Source organism: Eschscholzia californica, unplaced genomic scaffold (assembly GCF_041429995.1).
Source record: "Eschscholzia californica isolate CP2 unplaced genomic scaffold, dmEscCali1.0.p SCAF_6, whole genome shotgun sequence".
NCBI classification, from domain to species: Eukaryota; Viridiplantae; Streptophyta; class Magnoliopsida; order Ranunculales; family Papaveraceae; genus Eschscholzia; species Eschscholzia californica.
Window position 1 is genome coordinate 7,403,485 of NW_028238483.1, and position 20,564 is coordinate 7,424,048.

Consider the following 20,564-nt stretch of genomic DNA (forward strand, 5'->3'; position numbering starts at 1 on the left):
ATCTTATAGTTTCTGAGGGCATCTCACGAAGATTGTCTTCAGGAAGTCTGAAACGCTCGATGCATTTTAAAGCTTTCTCAGTTGAAGGTTCATGGAACATATCGAGTTTGGAAATGCATTAGCACATATTTTTGGATGAAAATCGTAAGGACTTGTCATTGGGTGCAAAACGCATCACGATCAAAAGAACCAGATAAAAGACATTGATCGTTGCACTAATTTCATATATATATATATATATATATATATAAGTTTTTTGAACATAAGAAAAATTGTAAATATATTAAAAAGGTTATGTACCAAAGCTGTCAAAAAAGAAACCCATTACATTGTTTTAAAATTGGCATCCCAATTGTTAGTGAAGTCCCTAATGCTTTCTTCTTAGCCGAAAAGAGAAACAAAAAAAAATAATGGATATCTCGACGTTTGGGAAGTTTATATTAACCCCTTTGAAAATGGCTCGATTCCTCGTTCCCCAAATACTCCATATCCATATTAGGGCATGAGAACTAACTTCCATATTCTCTTCCCTTGTTTCGGTATTACAAAGATATAACTTTGGCGGCTGCCGAAAAGGAATTCCAAAATTTCCAGGTGAACTAGAAACTGGTTTGTAGATTCCTATTCTTTTTTGTTCAAAATAATACATCTTTCTCTTTTGAGACATGAAACTCATTTATTCCTATGACACCTCTACCTTATTTGTAATCATGGATTTTCACTTCTATAGAAATCGAATTTAAGACCTCCGTTATGTAGAATAGGTATCCAACTACTACGCCAAGTGGTGGTGGATGTACATTATACATCTATTAACTAGAATAGTGCTTCCTCTCTTCAACTTGTCCGCCGCATTGAGCTATGCTTTTCAAGCGAAATAAATTGATCTTTAAGGGTACACCTCCAAATCGCTTTAGTATGGAGTTGTGTGGTCAGGCCCCCTTCGTTGTTTATGTCTCATAACGTGACTTGCTGAAAATCCCTCCTCTCTAGCCGGTTTCCAAACTCTATTTTTCTCATTCTCACTCAAGGTGAACTCCACCTTGAAATTCTAGTGAAGGTGCTAACTCCATTTCCCAATCATTAACATTCTAGTTTCAAGCTTCAAAAACACTTGAATGAATCCTTGTTCTGGGATTGATTAAATTGCTGAAAACTCCAATTTGTAGCAGTCTACTTGAGCACCACGCAGCCTTCCCCAACAGAAATGCAACATGTGTCTTGAAATATCGGTTCCTCTTAACTATTAATGTTTACACTTCCATGCAAAATTGTTGGCCTCATAGTCTCCCATTCACCCCAATAAGTACCAAGAGGTGGAAGACTCTTGGTGAAAACATTTACAAAGAATGCTCCAAAAGTTACCCGATATATTTTTTTGACCTCTAATTTATCGTGCAACGAGAGATTCTTCATTTTAGGTTCAGTGATGTTCATTTTTTCGTGTCGTGCACCCTTTTAGCCGGCTCAAACAAGAAGGGAAAGATCCAGAGTACGACTCCTCCCTTAATTTTAGTGTTTCTTTTTGTAAATTTTTTCTATTTTCTCATGTATTCCTGCTGTAAATCATGAATTTTCAATTTCCGGAGGAATCAATTTAAGACATCTGTTATGCAGATTAGGTGTCCAACCCCCTACTCCAAGTGGTAGTGGACTTACATTATACATCTATTAACTAAAATGGCGCATCAATGGCAATCTTACATGGTCTAGTATGGGCGAAAGAACAATATCACAAGTCAATAATCATAGAAAGCGACAATTTAAATCTCATAAAGCACATCCATAATAAAAGAATATCAGTACACTGGCAATCGTTGATCCATATCCGAAGAATTCGAAAAATCAGAAGAGAATTTGAAATAGTTCAATTCAAATACACCAGAATAGAACTCAACTCGCATGCAGACAAGCTAGCAAAATGGGCAAGAAAGAAGAGTAGAAGCAAAATGTGGAAAAATGTTCGGATTTTTGAGCCAGGGGTCCAAAAAGTGGGGGGTAAACCCAAAAAAAATCCACTCTTGCCCAAAAATTAGTTGCAGGTCCAAATGTCAGATTTTTTTTTTTTATTCCCCTCTTGCCCTTGGACGGGACATGCTGACGTTTTCCTGAAAAAAAAAAATGTCTGGTAAATAAAATAATTTACCAGTATACGAAAAATTCAAAGTTTCAAAATTTTTTGAAAATTTGAAAACGAAATTTCAAATTCCCGCCCAGCAAACCATCTCTTCCCAGTAAATAAAATAATTTCCCTTACACAAAAAATTCCAATTTTCAAATTTTTTTGAAATTTTCAAACGAAATCTTTTTTTCGAAATTTTCAAATTTTTAAACGAAATTTCAAATTCCCGGCGAAAATATCAAATTTTTTTGAAAATTTTAAATTCCCGGGCAAATTTTGAAATTTTTTTGAAAATTTTAAATTCCCGCCCAGCAAAAGTGTCTAGTACAGAAAAAAATTTCCAGTAAATAAAATAATTTCCCGGTCTCAAAATTTTTTTTTCGAAGTTTTGAAATTTTCAAACGAAATTTCAAATTCCCGCCCAAATTTTTTTTACGAAATTTCAAATTCCCGCCCAAAATTTCAAAAAATTTTAAATTTCCGGGCAAATTTTGAAATTTTTTTGAAAATTTTAAATTCCCGCCCAGCAAAAGTGTCTAGTACAGAAAAAAATTTCCAGTAAATAAAATAATTTCCCGGTCACAAATTTTTTTTTTTCGAAGTTTTGAAATTTTCAAACGAAATTTCAAATTCCCGCCCAAATTTTCAAATTTTTTTACGAAATTTCAAATTCCCGCCCAGCAAAAATGTCCTAGTACAGAAAAAAATTTCCAGTAAATAAAATAATTTCCCGAAAATTTCCAGTTAATAAAATAATTTCCCGCCCAAATTTTAAAATTTTGTAATTTCCCGAAAATTTCAAATTTCCAGTAAATAAAATAATTTTCAGAAAAAAAAATCGTTTCCCGAGAATTTTCGATGGCAATTTTGTAATTTTCGATGGCATGAACGGTAAATACTTTATTTTCTAAGGGCCCTTTACGTAATTTTGACCCCCAAACTGACAGATTGGACCTCCCTTTCATTTTTAGGCAACTTTGGGTGAAATTTTCATTTTGGCCCCCTTTTTGGACCAATGGCTCAATCCCTAAAAAATGTTCCTTGTATTTTAGTTAGTAAATATTGTAATAACGTTTATTCCAATTAGTGTAAGGAAATTTCAAAAAAAAAAAAAAAAAACTAAAATGGTGCATCTTTCTCTTCAACTTGTCCACCCTACTCCAAGGGAAATAAATTAATCTTCAAGGGCACCTCCAAATTGCTTTAGTTTGGAGTTGTTTGGTCAGGCCTCTTCTCTCTGGCCGTGACTTGACTGAAAATCCCTCCTCTGTAGCCGGTTTCCAAACTCTATGGTACTCATTTAGGTGCACTCCACCTTGAATCTCTAGTGAATTTGCTAACTCATCCATTTCCGAATCATTAACAATCTAGTTTCAAGCTTCAAAGACACTTGAATGAATCCTTACTGAAGATGACATAAATTGCTGAAAACTCCAATCCTAGCTGTCTACTTGAGCACCACGCATTTTTTCGCCATCCCCAACTGAAGTGCAGCATGTCTCTTGAAATCTCGGTTACAATTAAATATTACTCCCTCCGTCTCACATTCATAGTCCATTATCGAAATTCAACAGATTTATTTTCGTTTTGTGTGTTCCCAGATTGTCCTGATTAAAAAAGAATGCTAACATTTATTATCATTCAATCCAATGAATTTTATTGGACAGAAATGGTATATGCATTATCTTTCCTAATAAAAGCACTTGATATTGATAGACTTAAAGAGGGGTATATTTGCCAAAATATTGAATATTATAAGGTTTGTATGGTATGAGACTTTCCTTTTGAGACAACCCAAAAAAGAATCAGGACTTTCATTTTGGGGCAGAGGGAGTATTGTTTACACTTCCATAGAAAACCGTTGGTCTCATAGTCTCCCATTTACCCTAATTAGTACCATAATGTTTTCTCCTCTTTTTTTTTTTTTTTAATTGTCAACTGTGTCTCGAACCCATGAATTAGAAGGTGGAAGACTAAACCTCCTGGGTGAAAAGGTTTGCAAATAATGCTGCTCCAAGTTATCCAATATAATTCTTTTCACGTCTCATTTATCATGCCACGAGAGAGATAATTTTTTTCACCTCGGATTTATCATGCCAGGAGAGATTCTTCATTTTAGGTTCAGTGATGTTTATTTTGTAGGGCACCCATTTTAGCAGGCTCAAACAAGAAGGGAAAAATCCAGATTAGGCCTCTTCCCTTAATTTTAGTGTTTGTTTTTTGTAAGCTTTTTCTATTTTCTCATCTATTCCTGATGTAAATCATGGAGTAATTTGAATACTTGTAAATACTCATTAAAGTGATCAATAGAATCACCATTTCGATCTCCATTGTTTCTTTTTCTCCTTCTTTATTGTCTCTTTAGCATCATCAAAGTCAATCCTACAACCTTTTCTCATGTTATTTTTTACAATTGAACATTATTGTTTTCTTGGACTTAAACTTCCCGGACTTCTCGTTGTATAAAACTCTTGGCCGCAAAACTGAGTTTCTTCGATACCACTCGGTTTCACCACAAACCGAGACACAGAGACTACTTGGGAAACTCATGGTCCCCCTTTTTGTTCGGATAATTTCAGTTCTGGCCAAGACCCATAAACCCGTCAAAACTTTAAACACTGGATCACTTTTTCTCTCTATTTTTGCGGAAGCTAGAGAAGACGACCAACAGCCTCGTTGAACAGGCCCATGGGTCCATCCATTGGTGGCCTGGTTAGTTTCACTTGACTAACTTCCTATGTTTCGCTTTTTAAGCATCAACAAAGAAAAAAAGTTATGGCCACAGCCTGTAGCAATTTTTTTTGTGACAAACTAATCATGCTAATTTTTTCTCTTGTCGCCTTTACGACAGCCGAACGTAAAGTTTTTCGACCGTCAATGTTGCCACAGAAACGACGATGGTTTCTATCGTTTCTTCTTTAGTCTCCATATTTCCTTTATTGCTAATAGTGTTCTGTTAAGGATAGACAATTATCAACAAATGAAAATAACAACTTAGTTAGTTAGAGTAACCAACTCAAATAGTTAGTGTTAACAACTTTGATAGAGTTAAGTTTGTTAGTTAGTAAGAACTTTCTCTTTCCCCTGTTACTCTCTCTCTCTGGAAACTCTATTTATACTGAGTTCTAAATGTAATTCTTTAACATTTTTGAGAAATAAGATTTTACAACTTTTCTCTTCTTCTTCTTTACTTCAAACATGGTATCAGAGCCTCTTGATTAAATGTATGGAGATTAGCAATGTCACAAGAAATTAATGCTCTTCTTGAAAATGGCACATGGGATCTTACTCATTCAAACCCAACCATGAATGTCATTGGATGCAAATTGGTATTTCGAATTAAGAAGAATGTTGATGGGTCCATATCTAGATACAAAGCAAGGTTAGTGGCTAGGGGTTTTAATCAAGTTGAAGGAATAGATTATGAGGAAGCCTTCAGTCCAGTTATTAATTAAGCCAGTGTCTATAAGAATCATCTTATCTTTGGTTGTCTCCAAAGGTTGGGTTCTTAGACAGTTGGACACCAAAAATGCCTTTCTCAATGGCTTTCTAAAGGAAGAAGTTAATATGAGTCAGCTACCTGGCTTCATTGATTCAGATAAGCCATACCATGTTTGCAAGCTCGAAGAGCTAGGTTTGAAAGAGTGAGCACATTTCTTCTTAGCCAAGGCTTTCAAGCTTCACAAACTAATACTTTTTTGTTCTTCCCCATTTCTTCTATAAATGCCATCTATATACTTATATATGTAGATGATATCGTCGTAACAGGAAGTGATCCTTCATTGGTTCAATCCACCATTACCTCTCTCTCCCATGAATTTGCTATTTCTGATCTGGGTTCTCTTAATTTCTTCCTTGGTATTGAAGTTTTATCTTCTTCAGATGGAATCCTTCTTTCTCAGAAACATTACATTTCAAATCTTCTCCTCAAAACAAAGCTGAATGAAGCTATAAGCCAGTATCTACACCTATGCCTACCAATCTAGTACTGAAAAAGGATGTTGGTGAACCATTAAGTGACTCAGACATCAAATTATATAGAAGTATTGTGGGAGCATTACAGTATGCTACAATTACAAGACCTGATATCTCCTTTGCTGTCAATAGAGTATGTCAATTTCTTCAACAACCCACTCAAGATCATTGGAGTGCAATCAAAAGGATCTTAAGATATCTCAAAAACACTATTCACCATGCTTTTAAAATTCAGGGGTCTTCTCTCACTCTTACTGGCTTCTCTGATAATGATCTTCAAGCATTCTCTGGTGCTGATTGGGTTGGACGCCCAGATGATAGAAAGTCTACTGGTGGAATTTTGGTTTTTATGAGTGCCAATTTGATTTCATGGTGTTCCAAGAAGCAAAGTACTACGGCTAGATCCAACACTGAGGCTGAATAAAAAGCCATTGCAGATGCTACCTCGAGCTTCTACGAGTCCAATCCTTATTTGTTAATTTGAATTTCATTTCTGGTTCTTGTCCAATCCTATGGTGTGATAATTTGGGGGAAACTTATCGAACAACAAATCCAATTTTTCACTGTCAAATGAAATACGTCGAAATTGCCTATCACTTTGTCAGGGATATGGTTAAGCAACATAAACTTCAAGTTCGACATATTTCCACCCATGATCAAGTTGCTGAAATTCTAACCAAGCCTTTGTGCGTCTCTCGGTTCTCTGCTCTTCGTTCCAAACTCAACATCTTTCCACCTTTGTTGAGTTCGCAGGGGGATGTTAAAGATAGACAATTATCAACTAATTAAAGTAACAACTTAGTTAGATAGAGTAACCAAGTCAATTAGTTAGTGTTAACAAAATAGTTAGTTAGAGTTAAGTTTGTTAGTTAGAGAATAAGTTAGTTAGTAACAACTTTCTCTTTCCCCTGTTTCTCTCTCTAGATACTTTATTTATACTGAGTTCTTAATGTAATTCTGTAACATTTTTGAGAAATAAGATTTTACAACTTTTCTCTTCTTCTTCTTTACTTCAAACATGTTCTCTATTTTGATTTTGTACCAGACTTCGCATCTTAATTCCCTTATGATAGTTATAACTACTAACTCAAATATTATTGTTGTTTCTTATTGTTCTGCTCCTATGGAGACAATTTCTTCCCAACTTGACTACGTAAATGCCTACCATATTCAACCGTTCTGATCACAATCCAACTTCAATTTTTATACTGCACGACTCTTTCGGGTGATGATGCCCAATGAACCCACGACACAACTATGAAGCTTGTTGGCAAGACAAACAAGATTCCACTGATGGACCGCTTATCAAACCAACGGAACCCAATGCAACAACTTTACGAACTCGTTACGATATGTGATATTATAATTTTAAGTTGGATTCTGAACTCTGTTTACCCAAAGATACAAAACAGTTACACACGCAGTCCTTTAGCCTTTTCAATTTGGCCATTTCTAAAGGTCCCATTATGTCCATTTCAATAACCCTTACATGTTTCAACTGAGATGGGAAAGTACATTAAGACTAAAAGCCACGAAAATAAGAACTGGGTGGACGAGCTCCCCAATGTGCTATGGACCTATCGCATCACATCGAGGAGAGCTACGGGAGAAACACCCTTTCAGATGGTATATGGCATGGACGCTGTGTTACCGGTCGAAATAGGCAAGCCAAGCCTAAGAATCAAACACTTTGACCCCGAGACCAATGAGCAGCGAATACTGGAGCACCTGGACCTAATCGATGAGGTCTGAGACCAAGCGGAAATAAGAAACTTGGCCTTTAAGGACACCCTGACAACGCAACATAAGTTCCACACGAGGATAAGGAAGTTCGGCGTCGGAGACATGGTATTGAGAAATTCCAAGTTCATTCAGAAACCTTCGGCAGAGAAACTCTTCCCCACGTGGGAAGGACCTTATAAGATAATAAAGGTTGTGGGGCCAGGAGCATACAAGTTAGAAAACACCGTCTGGAGGTTCTGGTTGGTGTCAACAGAAGCAGCAATGGGCCCCGTGCGTGCTTGAGGTCGGTTCTTGGGCCCATTTCGTGGGGGATACCCATATAGTTGATAACAAGTAGACGTTGAATGTCTGTGGGTGCAACAGTGATCGCAATAGGGCCTTGGCCTCTTAGCCCGAAGTTTGTCAAACCGAGAACCCGAATGATCATTAGGGTCTCCGACAACAAGAGTTGTTGCGTCGACACTGCCAACTGGAGATGAAATAATGTGTTGTTGATCTTTCTCTCTCCACATTTTCTGTTTCCAACGTTTTTGTAAAAAACGGAAACAAAAACTAATGTTGTACATGAGAGAACTTTCTTACATGATGTCAGCACAAGGTGTTAGTTAATCACATAAATATATATGGTTAGAGCAAATACTGACATGCTCATCTTAACCATTACCATCATAAATCAGATTCTGTGCCTTGCAAAAATTGATCTTTCTTTCGTTTTCTACAAGTCTTTTTTGTTTCAGCTAAAACTAAATAATATTTTGTGAACATTAGTATTTATGTTTCCAACACCGGTGTTAATACAGACGCCATATTTTATATTTTGAGCATAAATAATGATGCTCCCACCAAACATTCTTGCATTAGTCATTTCCTATTTCCTTATGAATTTTTGTGGTTCTTCCAACACAAACGCGTACATTTGGAACTGTCTAAAACGTTTTGAACACCCATTTCACTCTTTATAATTACTTATGTATTAACATTACAAATTGAACTATTTTTGTATATTAAATATTTTGTCACAAACATTTACCAAAAACTACAAACATTACATATTAAATTAGTTGTATTCAAAACAACGCTTAAAGCATCTAGTCCTTCATGTACACATATATTCGTATGTTGTCTGATTTGTTAATTTATTTTTCGCAATTTTGTTTCCATTTGCAGATTCAATATACATGGAGAATGATAGAACAATTAATGTTTCTCAAAACAAGGACAAAAAACTTGTTCCGGAATCTTGGGGTCAGGTGTTTACTCACATTGGTCAAATTTTTCCCGGTGGTGTGAAAGCGTTTCGCAAAGCTCTAGGCCGTACAATTCTACGAAGAATGATTATGAATATATCAAGAACAAACCCTTTCGGGTAACCGTTGTATGCTCAAAACCCGGTTGCAACCAACCAACTCATAATGCTACATGTCGAGCCGAAATTTAGTTGAAAATATTTAGTTTATTTTGTGCATTTTTTGTATTGTCTTCACAATTATATGTTCTTTGGTGACACTTTATTATTCGTGTATGGTATAAATATGTTGTTATAAATACATATTCTACTTTTGTTTACTTACGAAATAATGTTTAGAACACTGCTGAGTTTACACTGAACATTAAATAAGATGGTACGGGATAAAACATCATTGTATTTATATATTAGCTTTCATCCAAAGTTACATCGACAAATCATATTGACGAAATCAACACATCTCAATTTTTTCAAATCTAAATCAAATTTGCTATTGTTTTTTTCGGTTTTGCAATAAATAAAAGAAGTTTCTCGCAAAAGCATTTTCAAATTTCCTTACGGCAACATCCAACCTCTGTAAACATTGTACTTGCAGCAGAAATCTCTATCCAAAAAACCAAAACATTTTGAGTTTCGTTGACAAAAAAAATTTTACTTCGACTGACTAATTTTTCAAACTCTGTTGAATTTGATTATCTTCCATTATCAAGGAAGTCAATTTTGCCCGTTTTTTTTTGTGTTAGGTTCTTATAGTCTGATTTCAGGATACATTTAAACTGGACAACTGTTTTTCCCCCAAGGATCTTTTTCCTCCCCCCTTCAACCACCTATATTTCCCCTTCTTTTCCCTTTTCTCCCCTTTACGGTAGCAGATGGTTCCTTGCATAAGACATTTGTAATAGTTTTAGGTAGCCAATACGTGGACAACTGTTTTTTTTATATGGACAACTATTTTCGGGCCCGGTGCGAGTCAATTATGTTTGACTTAGTTGACTTTGATTTAATAAGGGGACAACTCCATAAAGTCTTAAATACTAACAGTTACTAACTTGTGGACCATTAACAAAATAATAGTTCAAAATTGAAAACCTAAGTTGTCTTCTTCTTCATCATCTTCTTCTTTTTCCTTCTTCTTATTCTTGTACTGCTACTAAAAGTAAACTATAGTTTCTACCACTTCCTTTTGTTTTTTATCAAACCCTAGATGAATGAAGAAGATAAAACTCATCAATCTCCACTTCCCTTATTTTTTAGTAAACTATAGTTTTTACCACTTCTCTTTGTTTTTCAGTGAACTATAGTTTCTACTACTTCCCTTTGTTTTTTTATCAAACCCTACATGGGTTTTAATCAAACCCTACATTGATGAGGTAAAACTCTAACTTTTTTAATTTTATTTTGTATTTTCGTTTGGGTAGTTTGAAAGAATACAAAACGATTTCAAAGCAAAAAATCGAAATTCCCATAATTTCGTGGGAAATGTACGAAAATATGCTAGATTTTCGTGGCAAGTTTCCTTCTGTCTTGCCAAATTTTCGTAGGAAATCTACGAAATTGGCAAGTCAGATTTTTTTTTTTTTTACAAAAACTCAGAAATTAAGATCTCTTGTGTTTTGTCGATTTTCCACGAAGCACGAGCAACTCTACTTGTTTGTAAAAAAAATCTAGGGTTTTGAAAATTTTGATTTCTATGTTTTAAAAGTTAAACGGGTTTTAGGATTTTTAGATCTGATCTTTCTGGTTAGGAATATCCTTCAACATTTCCCTTCCCTTTGTTTGATGTCATAATCTTCTCCAAAAGATTCTCTCTCTAGAATTTTGGGTTGATGATGAAGATGAAGTAGTAGAAGAAGACCAAACTTACTTAGGGTTTATGAGAAAAGAGGGAGGTGTTAAAATAATACATCTAATTCTAAGAGGACTTGAGTGAAAATAATAGAGAGTTGTCCCCTTAGAAACTGGTGTTCATATAAAAAAATTAATTATTTTGGTTGTCCAAATAAGATAGTTGTCCATATAAGAAAAACGGTTGTCCACGTATTGGCCATCTAGTTTTATTAGCTTCACAAGTTTACAGGAAACATATAGCAGACAAACGTAGACACAAACATACATGTCGTCAACATTTCAACATTTGGTTATACTCTGAAAACACACCAATGTACATTTATCATTTTTAAAATGTCCCTAACAAATAAAAACAATTAGAGAACAACTTAATAAATGCCACCAGACCCTTATTACTTGTGAAAACATTTATCCACGTTAAGAACCCACCTAGTAAAGGAAACCAATAATGTTTACCACAATTTCAAACGTGCAGGGAACAACCAAATAAATGACACCAAATATTCCTTACTGCTGAAAGCACTTTTCCACACAAAAACCCTAGTATAACTAAAACATGTTTCAAATTATTTAGAACATTAATGCACTTGTAGAGAGAAGAATGACAAATGCATGAATTAAATTTTCACTGCTTAAAATAGTTTTGCGCTCAAAATACAATGGTAAAAACATGTGTATTTAAGAAAATATTTACAACAAATTAAGAATTGCAGACATCAACCAAGGAAATGCAACAACAAAATCATCATTGCTGAAAACATTTATCCAAGCTAAATACCCAACTACCAAAATCGTAACAGATACAAAAACTGCTCACAACATTTTAAAATGTGTAGGAAACAAAATATTTGAAGCCCAATGTTTGGCCACTGCTGAATACACCTTTCCACAAAAAAAAAAACTCACCGATATAACTACATCATGTTTGAAAAAATTCATAACACTAATGCACTTGCAGAGAGCGGGAAGACAAATGCAACCATTAAATCCTCACTGCTTAAAATAGTTTTGTATTCAAAACATATCGTTAACCCATACAAATTTACGAAAATGTTCACAACAAGTTAGGAATTGCAGATATCAACTAAGGAAATGCAACTAAAAAAATCATCGCTGAAAATATTTATCCAAGTTAAAAGCGTAACAGTTACAAAAAATGTTCAGAACATTTTCAAATGTGCAGAGAATGAAATATTTGAAACTTAATGTTTAGTCACTGCTGAATACACCTTTCCATAAAAACACACACACAGATATAACTACACCATATTTGAAATTGTTCATAACAGTAATGCAGTTGCAGAGAGCAGAAAGACAAGTGCAACCATTAAATCCTCACTGCTTAAAATAGTTTTGCAATAAAAAAATAATCGTTAACCCATAAAAAATTAAGAAAATGTTCACACCAAGTTAGGGATTGCAAAAACTAACACACGTTCAGCACCTTCAACACAATGGATTCCTAATAGCTATACCGTTTGGTGGTTTCCGATGAGTACGACCAAGGAACCGACACACCTATACCTTCTTCAAATGATGATTCATTCTTCGTCTACGTTTCTGACACCATAAGTGATGCTATCAGACCTTTGTTTTCGATTAAGGTTTGCCAAGATATTTAGAGTAAGAAGAAGAAAGTGTAAATGTTTAGTGAAGAAACGTAGGGAGAGAATAAAAAGATGGTTAGCTTCTCTTGGGTTATGAAAATGAATGACAAGACAGAAATTGTGAATGTTGACTTAATAACTAGGTCAGATTTGATGGGCGGGTTGCTTTTCCCAGTTTTTGAGAAAAGAACAGTAACCAAAGATTGGGCTTGAGCGATATAAGTGGATCTGTTTTGTGTAAGGTAGGTTAACATGGTCCTTTCATCTTTTGGGCTTTATTTGTAATATTAATTTGGATTGAGCTGAATTTCCTATTTTGGCCCACATTTTGGGCCTTAAATTTATGTTGTCCAAAATTTTATTCCCCGTAACAATTAGAAAATATTTTGCTCAACTAAAGTTGACCAGTTTTTTATAAATTCTTTGCACCCCGGATAATTTTCTTATTTCCCCAAATCAACGAACTTTTTTTTCTAGGTGAGTCATCTAGTTTGTCCTCAGATGTATTTGTCACGTAGTTAGGAGATTTTATAGGCGCCTTTATCTGCTCACAACCCTCTTAGGGATCTCAAGATATCTTTGACTATTTGGATACTTCTCTGAGCTTATATATCTCTGTATTATCACTTAGGTTGGGCTTGGATTGTTAATGGCAGCCCCCAGTCAGTAAGTGGATGGTCGTATGAGGTGCATCAACTAATGTGGGTGTAGGTATCATACCTTCGTTCACCACATGTCATTCGATTGTCATCTTCTTGACTTCCAAGGTAATTGTCAAGTTGACAACCTCTTCCCAGCCACGCTCCCATGTCATTCGATTGTCATCTTCGTTCACCACATGTCATTCGATTGTCATCTTCATGCTTCTTATTTGTTGCAGGTAAGATTTTCTCACCTACCCCCAATCTCGTGATGTACTAGATATGTCTTGCGGGTGATTTTGCGGGAGTCTCTATTGCGGAAAATTCTCCATCGACGCTCATGCAAATTCTTATATGAAGTTACTCTAAAATCAGGAAGCTAACTTTCACCTTGATTGTTGAAACAATAGGTGCTTAATCTGTTTATGAGTTTGCACTTAAAGTCCAAAATTTCTGACCATCAACTCGATGGTAGAGCCATCCAACCTGTGAAACGGTATCCCATGCAAAGCTACCCTAACCAGTCACAACTAGTTTCATTTCCTTCAGAGCATTGCATTTCAACCACCATTCAAGAAAATGAGCTTCTTCATCCTAAGTTTAACTATCTCTTCTTAAGTAGTGTTTTGTCGAAATCATTCCTAAAATGTTAGAAATCCGTCCTACCTTCCATGAACAAGTGAACAGTAAAACAACAACTAGGAGGAATTGGGAGATAGCGTCTTCCAGACCCTCAAAGAAATTATTCTAAATTCAACCACCACTGGAAGACCCTCAAAGAAATTATTCTAAATTCAACCACCACTCTCTCGTTCCACGTGGTGCAACCAAAAATGTGTATTTTTTGAAAAAAGGTTGAGGTTATACTCCGAGTTTGGTTGACAGAAGAGCGTTTATGGTTTGGGGTGGAGGATGAAGATCTTACCAAGTACGTAGACTTGGGGAAGTAATGGGATGGTAGTTGGGGTCAGGTTGAAACTCAATGGCTACTGTATGGTTGAGAGGGTGCAGTAGTTCAAAGTGATCAAAGAAATTGTTTTATTCCTTGATGGTTAACAAAAGAAGTATAAGACTCCATTTATAGAGTTACAATACTATTAGTTTCTAATTTTACAATATATTTACTAGCTTCTAATATATTTATTAGTTCCTAATATCTTAACAGTTTCTAATATTTAATACTGCCTAATATCTCAATATAGGAAGAATATTATATGGGATATCTTAATATATGGAAAGATATTTCAACACTCTCCCCCAAGTTGGTGCATAGATATCGCACATGCCCAACTTGTCCACCAATTTAAAAAATATTGGACTTGAAACTGCTTTGGAAGAACATCAGCCAATTGATCTTCAGATCGGATCTTTGGTAACTCTACAATGTTGCCGTCCAACTTTTCTTTAATAAAACAGCGATCCACCTCAACATGGTTTGTACGGTCGTGCTGGACTGGATTGTGAGCAATATCACATGTTGCTTTATTGTCACAATATAATTGAATAGGTCTTTCAGAAGGATACCCTAAATCATCTACGAGGAGTCTTAACCATAACGCTTCACATATGTCATCTGTCATACCTCTAAACTTAGACTCTGCACTTGAACGTGCAACAATGTTCTGTTTTTCCACGTAACAAGATTCCCACCAACAAAGGTAAAATATCCTGCAGTTGATCGCCTTTCATTTATATCCCTGACCCAATCTGCATCAATATATACATCGATAATTTGACAACTCGAATTTTTAGTAAACAAAATACCTTTTCCAAGAGCCGCCTTCAAATATTTCAAAATGCATAAAACAACATTCATGTGTTTTTCACCAGGATTGTGCATAAATTGGCTACAATACTTAACGCATATACAAGATCTGGCCTCGTGTGCGCCAAGTACATCAACCTTCCAAAGAGTCGTTAATATCTTCCTTTATCAACCGGTATCTGACTAGGCTCCACGAACAACTTTAATCCTCTTCGACAGGTGTATCAATCGGCTCACACGCTGACATACCCACCTCATGTAAGAAATCTAAAGATACTTTCTCTGGGATAGGTAAATTCTATACTAGATCGAGATACTTCAATTCCAAGAATGTATTTCAACGGACCAAGGTCTTTCATCTTAAACTCTTTAGATAAGTAATTTTGCAAAGCCTTCTGTTCTTCGGGATCATCCCCAGTAACCACCATGTTAGCAACATATATAATAAGTGTTGTGAGTTTTCCATTCTGTCTTTTTATAAATAAGGTATGGTCAGAATTGCTTTGGTGATACCTGAATTCCTTCATAGCCTTTGTAAACCTTCCAAACCACGCTCTTGGTGATTGTTTTAATCTATACAATGACTTTTTCAATCTACATACCTTCTGGTTAGGGGTGAGCATCGGTCGGTTTTTTTCGGTTTTAGCTCGAGCCGAAGCCGAACCAATAAGTGACGGTTTGACTAAATCGTCGGCCGAAGTCGAGCCGATCATTCGGTCGGCCAACGTGGTTCGATTTGGTTTGGTTCGACTCGGTTGAGTTCGATTGATAGGTTTAGCCGAACACAATTTAGAGAAAATTTTAACCTAATGTTATTCATTTCATTGCATATGTCGAAAATAAAAATTAAGAACCCATCATACTTTTCCGCCATTACATATGTCGAGAATGAAAATTAAAAATTCATCGTACTTTTCCACCATTACAAAACAAGTAGAAGTGTGAATACAAAATTTATAATTTTAAGTTACTAACTAAGAATGGGTTGTGGTAAATAGAAAATCAGTGAAGACTTACTTTTAAAATCTTTCAATCAAGTTGAATAGGTGGTTGATGAAGGCGACAACAACAACTAGGAAAGAGGATGGATAATAGTATGGAAGACTTAGATTAGGGTTTTTTTTAATTTTTTTTCCTTTTTAGTTTAACACTTTCTAGTTGTACAAAATTATTATTTCATTTTTCCTTAGAGTTCGGTCGGTTCGGTTTGGGCGGTTTCTAGAAAGTCAAGTCGAGGCCAAACTAGACCCATTTTGGGTTGTTCGGTTTTTCGGCCGAACCGAGTCGAATGGTAACTGATTCAGCCTAAAAATCGATCGGTGTGGTTCGACTTGGTTTGGTTCGGTTTTTGCTCACCCCTACTTCTTGTTATTTATCTCTCGTATCTTGCATCCCGGTGGAAGGTCCATATAGACTTAATCTAATAGTTCCCCATGCAAAAAAGCATTCTTCACATCAAATTGTTGTGGTGGTCAATCAAAATTTGCTGCTAACGATAACAAGACGCGAACAGTGTTGATTTTTGCAACTCAAGCAAATGTCTCTGTGTAATCGACTCCATAAGTTTGAGTATAGCCTCTTGACACTAGTCTCACTTTGTAACGTTCAATTGTACCGTCTGCTTTGTACTTCACCGAATAAATCCACCGACATCCCACTGGATTTTTATCAACTGAAAGATCAACTAGCTCCCAAGTATCATTATTTTGTAAGGATTTCTATCCCTCATTCATAGTTGTTTTCCATTTTGCATCAGATAAAGCTTCCTAGACATTGTTAGGAATGGATACAGTAGATAATTGATTGACAAATGACTTATTTGATTTCGACAACCGATGATCTTACACATACTGGCTTATAGGATATTTGACTCTACTAGACAACTCAGGTTCATATGTCGGTATAGGAACGACGGTAATATTTTCTAGGTGGTTCAGAAGGCGCTTCAGGAACATCCTCGACAAACGATTGGTTTGGTGTATTACTATCTACTGGTTCAACGATTTAAATTGGAGATAAATCCACAATTTGTTCAACGATTTCATTAACACTTTCTTTCATTACCGATTCCGGTGGTGGTAATTCTGGAATTTCAATTTCATCTCTAATTGTTTCTTCAGGAATCTAATTTACTTCAATATTAGATCCAATGTTGTTCTGATCTACATGATTATCCGTTTCTTCATAATCAAGAGTCAGAACTTCCTGGTTGTTTTTTTCCTCCTGAAGTTCAGACTCAAGTGAAAAATACTTGGAATCTTCATGAAAGATAATATCGAATGTAACAAACATTCGTTTAGTTGGAGGATGATAACATCTGTACCCTTTCTGATTTGCAGCGTACCCTACAAATACACATCTTAATGCCCTTGGAGTTAATTTTGTACGTTGATGCTCATGAAGATGAACAAATGCTACAAAAATAAAGATACGGGAAGGTAAATTTGGAACTCTCAGAGAGGTTGTAACATCCGATAGAGTTTGAAAAGGAGTTTTAAACTCAATAGTACTAGAAGGTACTCTATTAATTAAATAGGTTGCAGCAAGAAGTGTTTCTCTCTAATAAGATAATGGCATATGTGCTTCGATCAACATAGCCCTGGTAACTTCTAACAAGTGACGATTCTTTCTTTCAGCGACCCCATTTTATTGAGGGGTATTTGGACAAGTAGTTTGATGAACAATACCATGAGAACCCAAATAAGTTCATGATCCATATACTCTCCTTCGTTGTCACTACGAAGTATTTGGACATTTGCGTTGTACTGAGTACCAAACAGTTTATGAACCTTCTGAAACAATAACTTTACCTCACTTTTAGATTTCATCAAACACACCCAAGTCATCCTAGTACAATCATCAATGAAGGTAACAAACCACCGTGACCCACCAAAAGTATGAACCGTAATTAGATGGACCCCAAACATCAGAAGCTAAGATCATAAAAGGAGTTGGACTTTTATTTAAATTTAATGAAAACGATGCATGATGACTTTTTGCAAGTGCACAAACATCACATTGAAAACTTGAAACGTCGCATTTAATAAGTAACGATGGAAAAAAATTCTTAAGGTAACCGAAGGATGCAAGCCCCAAACGCCGATTCCATAACCTTATTTCAGCTTTATTTTTTATTTCAGAACTGTTCACTACTAATGCCCGATGCAATTTACTAGAGCTTTTAGATACCAAATCCAAGTAATACGACTTTCCTCGCCTAACACCATAACCAATCGTTTGCCACGTCTGGATGTCCTTAAATACACAAAATTCAGGCCAAAAGATGACAACACAAAATAGAGTGGTGGTTATTTGAGACATTGATAACAAATTGTGATCTAAAGATGGGACAACCAAAACAGAGTCTAAGTTCAAGGTATTAGTTAGAGTTATAGGTCCTTCCCCTGCAACAGGGGTTGAGGTGCCATTGGCAATGGAGACCCATTTATGTGAGGATTGGTTAATGGTTGAGACCTGTCTAGAATAAAAAATCTATCATCTGTAATAGAGTGGTGGTTATTTGAGACATTGATAACAAATTGTGATCTAAAGATGGGACAACCAAAACAAAGTCTAAGTTCAAGGTATTAGTTAGAGTTATAGGTCCTTCCCCTGCAATAGGGGTTGAGGTGCCATTGGCAATGGAGACCCATTTATGTGATGATTGGTTAATGGTTGAGACCTGTCTAGAATAAAAAAATCTATCATCTGTAACACCAGAATCAATTATCCAAGTGCTATTCGAAACATGTGTAGACATATTTAAAGTCTTACCTACATTACCTGTAGTGGCTACCGTCGATGAAGCTTGCTTAACAGTTGGATCTACAAGAGTCTTCTTAGCGTTTTTCTTTCGATTGTGATTCCACCAATCTGAATAGCCTAATAGTTCATAACAATGACTTTTGGTATGACCAATTTTGTTGCAGTGAGTACACTTATAAGTAGTTTTGTCGGATTGAGCAACAACTTTAGCAAAATTTGACTTTGCCTTATTGCGGAAGCATCAGTTGTTTCAATATCCACATTTCATAACCTCAACTAAAAAACTTGATTAAGTCTTTTTTTTTCCTTCACTTTAGCTAAACTGTAAAAACAAGATGAAGATGAAGACTTTTTCTCTTTCAACCAATAGAACAAAACAAATCTAAATCCGGTGGCTTTGGTACCAAGTTCAAAGTGGTCAAAGAAATTGTTTTGTTCCTTGATGGTTTATAAAAGAAATATAAGACTCTATTTATAGAGTTACAATACTACTAGTTTCTAATTTTACAGTATATTTACTAGCTTCTAATATATTTATTAGTTCCTAATATATTACTAGTTTCTAATATTTGATCCTGCCTATTATCTCAATATAATAAGAATATTATATGGGATATCTTAATATATGAAAAAATACTTCAAAAACAGTATGGTTTTGTTTTGATTTGGGTTGCTCATTGGCCACAATAATCAATACGCGAAAGTTTCCAAGTTGACAGGTGGCAGGCTGTTCCTCCTCTTTTTTTTCTCGTGGCGGAAAGCAAAGTAGCTTCAACTTCTTGTTTTTCGCATCTCCAAGATAGTAAGCTCTCTCATGAAGAAACCCCCTCTGTTCCAATCCCTTTTCCAAAGTCAAATGTCATACTCATCTCAGGATCTTTTTGCTCCATAGGTTGAGTTTTCTCCCATAATAAGATTAGCTTTTTCTTTTAAAACAATAACATTAGCTTGTGTTCAACCAAATAGCCTCAAATCCCTTCCTCCACTCCCAAACTTCTTCCCCTTCTTCTATACCTTGTCCTACACTAATATGTTCTCCAGTAATATCTACATCAGTCACCTCTCCTGTTTCATTTCTATCCACTCTCAAACATTACAACTTCATTCCCTAACAGCTTCACTGTCATCACAAACTTCACCACACTCATCACCATTATAACCATTACCAAAACCTTCACCAACTCCCCCCTTCCAATACTTCATCTTCTTTTTCCTCCAATGTCAATCCTCATATTAACCATCACCTAATGCGAACAAGGGAAAAATCAGGAATTTTTAAATCAAGGCACATGCTTCTTGCCACTAAGCATCCTATCTCTTTAGTTCACTTAGTTCAATCTCTTCCACCAACGCCCAACATGTTTTACTCAAGCTAATAAGGATCCCAAAGGAGAGCGCTAATGAGTGAAGAATCTGCTGCCTTACAAAAAGCTGGGACTTGGTCTTTAGTACCTCCTCACCCAAATCAAAACTTAGTGGGATGCAAGTGGTTGTACAAGATCAGACAAAGGTCAAACGGTTCTAGAGAAAGGAAGAGGCAAGATTTGTTGCCAAGAGTTTTCACCAATAAGAGGCGACTGATTTCACAACCACTTTTAGATCAGTAGATAAACCTACAACTATAAGAGTTCTCTTAAACTCTTAGGACAGTAGGCAATTAGATGTCAACAATTCTTTTCTTCATGGCACCTTAAAGAAAACAGTTGCATGTCTCAACCGTCTGGTTTTCAGGATTCTACTAATCCTCACTATGTAGGTGGAGTCCGTAAATATTTATATGGTTTGAAGCAAGACCCACTAGCTAAGAATGAAGAATTAATTGATATTCTGTCCTCATTCTGGGTATTCAGAA